Source organism: Melanostigma gelatinosum, assembly GCF_949748355.1.
Source record: "Melanostigma gelatinosum genome assembly, chromosome: 10".
Taxonomy (NCBI): domain Eukaryota; kingdom Metazoa; phylum Chordata; class Actinopteri; order Perciformes; family Zoarcidae; genus Melanostigma; species Melanostigma gelatinosum.
Window position 1 is genome coordinate 9,602,340 of NC_136643.1, and position 6,000 is coordinate 9,608,339.

Genomic DNA, 6,000 nt, shown 5'->3' on the forward strand with positions numbered 1-6,000 from the left:
TATTGCCCAGGACTGATAAAGGGTGGACTCTGTACGTTCTAAATACATATTTTCTGTAATCTGAATAAGCAATAAATCCAGGTTAACGTTGCTTTACTACTAAGTAAAAGACAGCATAATGTACTATACATTGCAATTCACTGTAAATGTGCTGTGATGTAAATGCGACTAACATTTTGTGGCACAAAATGTATACAATTCTAAGAAGAAAACATCACAATAACAAATCATAAATTCAATGCGTATATAACTACTTCAAGGTCACATTTTTTACCTTTCCTTCACCACTCCCTCTCACGCAAAGCTAAACCCCCATAGCTCATTATTCTTTCGCCTGCTTTATTATTCAATTAGCCAACTGAACTGTGGTTTCAATCATCAATCAGTGAGCCTAATTAATCCCTCTCATTTATCTCATCCAATCACTAACCTGTGCACTTTTTAGAACTACAGTAAGCTGCTCTTGTGTCTTTTCACCTACAGCCATGAATGACTGTCTTTTATAAATATCAGAAGGGTAGAGAGTACCCACATTTTTAATGTCAATGGTTGAAAATTCCTGCAAATGAGATGTATATTAGAACTTGTAGAGAAATGTTGATGCCAGACAACAGTTTATATCACCGCATTTTATCAAAGTCACAGACAGATTTGCGTTATCTAAAATAGAACGTAAGGGGCCATCGCACATTGTCCAACATCCTACTCAGTCAATAACTATAATTTCCCTATAAAGCTGGTCAGACACTATGTTTTTCCTAATCTTATGCAGTTTGTAGCATTGACCTACTCTACCGGTATTAATTAGCCTGCACAGCCAAGACGTACCACTTCTATGCTCACACTGTAGGGATCGATGCCAGATTGGTTTTGTCCTTTGACAATTCCAATAAAGTTACGTTCAAAAAGAGGGCAACGTCTTCAGAAATGTTACAGATACTGGGGCAAGGGGCGCCATCATTTACTCGATCCAAAAAAATACCAGAATTGCAGTTATCATATCTGCTCATTGGATCAACAATCCAATATAAAAAATATTTAACAATTCAAGTAATGAGTTGTCTATTTAACTGGACTTATCATGCTCTTAGCAGCCAGATTGTTGATTGTTGAGGGAGTTAATCAAGCATGGCAATCCTCAAACTGAACATCAAACGACAAAAATCTGGAACCTAATTCGGCACGATTCTAAAATTCAGATCAATTCTAGTTTGAAATCTGTTTTATTTTGTACAGTGCCTGCCTGGTTTACGACAGCTGATCCCACTGAGAGTAAACACCCAAATCAAAAAATGGTTCCAGCTTTCATTTAATTGTTTTAGTCTGTTGGTTCAGTCCCAACAGCTGAGAATTGAGAATGAGAATTTGATAAGACAATAGTCTAAATAGGTGTTTCCGCTGTATAGTGTCTTTCAATCACATGCACACACACATACTTCCCCACGCACCCTCAGCTTTCTGGCTCTTTCAGTCAGCCCTAAAGTCTGAAAATGAATGAAAGAGTTTCAGTTGAATGAGCTGAGTCTGCCTTTTAGTGATTCTCCGGAGCACACAGCTCAGTTTTGCTCCAGAATTATAGTTCAGCACACGGTTCATGAGCTGGTCAACTATGACAGCCCTGTCCATTTGTTTCCATCACTTCACAGCTTCTGCAGCTTTATTAAGAAATCGTATCAATTGCATCAGTGCACCATTTTGAATAACAGACTCTGCCCTGCAGTTGAGAAATGCAGGAAACAGCTCTCTTTCACCTGGCTGTATATTCCCAGTGTTTTACGAGAGATCAGCTGACAGTCTCGTTTACGTGTCCACAGTGATGGTTTACATTTTTTTTTCTTGTCTGTCTTTATATCCAGAGATCTATCCATCAATATTTAATGGCTTTAATAGTCTGTCTGTGTATGTTTAGTTGATCATCCATCTGGCCTGACACGCCATATGTCACACATTGTTGGGCTGATTCATTGTCATGCATATGAAAGAGCATGTCCACATGACTATTAGACGTCTGGGTATGGAAAAGGATCAGAGAAAGAAATTGCATGAAGATTATTTGACGATGCGTATGTTTACAGTTTAGGGCGTACGTGTGTGAAGAAGTTGCGTTGCAGTATGGTCTTTTAATGAACAATGACCAATTCAGTGATTGATCACTTACAAAAAAAGTTTCAGCCTTTATTGTACCAAGTATATTGACTTACTCTGAGCAACCATTTCTAATTCATTTTAAATTAAGACTCACACTTGACCTTTGACCACCAAACTCTGTATCCTCGAGTCCAAGTAGATGTTTGTGCCAAATCTGAGGATGGACCAGAAATATGTACAGTCGGACGGAAGGATGGACAACCAAAAAAAACATTCCGAGTATAGTATCCATAGTCTAGTCAGGCATAAAAATGTCCTCAACATCCAGTATAGTATGGCATAAAAAACATAAAACTCATATTGTAGCATGGCATAATAAAGGCAAATCAAAAATAAAAAAGCCACAGTATGCAATTAAAAATACAGAAATAATGTCATTAAAAGTCATAGTATAGTATGTAAAAAAAAAGTCATGGTATTGTATTTCTGGTGTTCGTCCAATATACCGATGTTTGTGTCCAGTGCAAGACATTTTGTCATGGCAGTCTTTAGTCAGGTAAGTCGTCCAAAACTGATGCTAGAGGAGTATGTAGAGCATTATAGTTTGAAGCTTATGGCCACTCACCAAGCGCCAGTGTTTGACGAAGTGGGACTAAAAATGTGTTGGCACTTTGGATAAAAGCCTACATTTAAATGGAGCACTTATATGTTGTGCCCAACGCTTGACGGAATGACAGAACAGTGAGAACCTTGGTTACAAGAGTTCCAGATCAAATGTTCTGCGACTCAAAGTCTTGCCTTATTGATTTGTTTTATAAATATCTACCGTACATAGATTTTTTTGTCATTGGTGCCATTGCTGTGTGGGGTTACATGTGTTACCCCAACCCTGTCTTCTTCAAGACAGAGTCGGTCTTCTGTGCAACAGCCACAAATAACTGACAAATAATGACCCCTCAGGGAAGATTCAGACATGAACAGAAATGAACACACTCAAACCTGTTCAGTTTACTCTGCATTGTTAACCAGTGAGCAGGTTCACTGTATTGTCAGTGGTTGAATGCTTTGCTTTTCATTAGGTGTTACACTATTTTCCACATTTTGCGCATGAGAAAGAAGAAAGAATGAAAACAGTTAACTTCTTGAACCTGTAACCTGTAGTGGATTACCTTCCTCGCCCTGCCATTTATTTAACGTAAAAGACGCGGACAGGCACCACCGGGCCTCAAAGTAGGTTTAGCAATAAGGGGGAATTTACTTGTTTCGGGATTGTCCTCATAGCTTCGCAACAGTAACTAGGCACATGTTTGTCATGCTTTAGATTTGTCCTGATACCAAAGTGGTATAAATGGGTCTCTATTAATAGACACTATCTTTGAAGTGTTGTGTTTTTTTATTTATCTCTCCACCAACAAAAACAAGAGCAAAAGAGTAAGGACAGGATTAAACAGTGTGCCAATCTGCTCTAAGGGAAACTGAAAATGTTAGCACACCTGGCTAGTTTACCAAATACAGTAAGGAGTAAGCTAGCATTACTTTCAAAGCCAAGGATCGAAGCCGGCTAATCAACAGTGTAGGGGCCACAATACCACAGGATAATGTTAGCGCCTCTGTCCTGCCCTCCATTGGAAGTTTACAACTCGTCATCCGAGATGACTTTTAAATTTGCCAAACTCATCGGTTGACTAATTCCACCTGTCTTTTCTCCTGTATAAATGTAATATAATGTTTGAAAATACACACATTAAAGCAGAACTCTACCATCTATGCTGCTTGTCCAAGAATTATTTCCTCCTCCAAACAGGTTTATGTAAGAATAAATGATATAATACCGTACTGTAATGCCGGAACAAACTAGCTCAAGAACATTGACTGCTCCTGTGTAAATCATTAAAAGGTGATGGCTCTTTGCAAAGGTCGTCTATCTTCTGCCTCAAACATTAAGCATGATGTTATGTACAGAGTGTAGCAATCAAGTGCATATATTATACTATAAATTATATTATAAATCCAATGCGCTGATCTGGAGACAGCTTGCCGCCAACTCAAGGATTTAGCGTTAATTTGCTCGCAAAATAGATTGTTAATGTGATGTGAAAGAATGGAAAGCAACAGTATCTAAGGGGGGCGGGGCTTAGCACACAAGTCAACTGCAGTGGGACCAGGCATGAGTCACGATATCCAACACACAAATATACATTGTGCTTGACATGTGTAGGTAGTCGAATAATTTCATTATATCGTGGCAGAAGATGTCACCAAAACTTTGTTTTCTGGCCCAAAAATGTCAACTGTGACGCATTCGTCTCAAAGTTACAGGCAGTTCTGAGATCTGCCGATTGCCTCCAGCGAGGAAGCAGCACGTGCCATTAAGGGTGGATTAACATTTCAATTCAACGACACACCATGTCACAGCAGCCGTCCACATGAGCATATTAATAAAAGTGGTAATGTTAATCATGAAAGTGAATTAAATGGGCCCTAAGGATCTGCTTTTGATTGCATGTAATGAATTCTGGGGCTATTGTTCTGCTTCATGAAAAGAGAAATGACTGTGGATCGGCAGAAGCACGAGTATAGATTAATAGATCACACAGAACTGAACTCAATTTTGAAAGTCGTAATGAGCTGTCTTTTTTCCCCCGTCCAGCCCCGTGTGTGTGAGTGTGTTTTGACTTGTGCATGCAGCTGGAGTCGTGGTGGGTGGACAGAGACAGGGGCTGAGGGACATAGAGGGGAAAACAAGTGACGGGAAAAGAAAGAAAATCTGGAGGTCAAGATCATTTAATGAGCACTATTGATGCAATAATTTGAACAGCAGCAGGCTAATGAAGTAATTAATCGCTGAATGTATTTTCACTTTGCCATTTAGAAGACATCTGTTAAGTTACTTACCTAGTGGTAGGGCCATTATCACCAACGATTTGTTAGAAACCTAGAAAAGAGCAAGATTTTATAGTTTGTTAGAGGGCTGTCTAATTATATTTGTTGCAGTGAGAAACTGAAAACTACATTCACATTTGTTTCGATTTTCATTCATCCTCATCTGTTATATTCTTTTATTTTTATTCAGCACTTCATAACTCAGTTTTGAGTGTTCTATAAATAAAATTGGCATTTTCAGCCCTATATTTTTTCCATAATTACTTTTAGTAAAAAGAGTTTAAAAAAAAAGGAGAGCAGGTACAGGAGTTAGGAGCTCAGACATCCGGAGGGAGTAATACCGCTGCTTCGTCGCGACGAAAGGGTGCAAAAGCCCGAGGTGGTTCAGGCATCTGATCAGGATGCATCCTGGACGCCTCCCTTTAGAGGTTCTCCTGGCACGTCCAACAGGTAAGAGGCCCCGGGTTAGACCAAGAACACGCCAGAGGGATTTGATATCTCGTCTTGCCTGGGAACGCCTCAGGGTTCCCCAAGAAACACTGTAAAATGTTGCTCTGTAGAGGGACTTCTGGAAAACCCTCCTAAGCCTGCCGCCCCCAAGAAGTGGATGGACAGGATTTAAATGTGTAGATAATGGACCACATTTCTACCTGACAGTGTTTAGAAAACCAATACATGTTTTGTTACCTTCACCATAATCATACATTTTGAAATAACTAATTGAAAGATGTAAACGGGGAACATTTTGCGAATAAGTACAATGTGACATTCTGTATGACGCCACAGAGAGTTTTGATTGGGAAGTTCAGTTTCACCTTCATACATTTATTTTCGCCCCCTGGGGGCAGCACAAACCTGTTCACACAACATTTCCGTATCATACTTACCACGTTACGAAGTTGCTGTAGTAAACGAGTTGGCAAACAGTTTGTTGTTTACAATTCCAACAGCTGAGTTTTAACACTAAAAAAGACACACCTGTCAGAAAACAATATGATCTCATCATTGTCGTTTTTTAGGAACAACTTC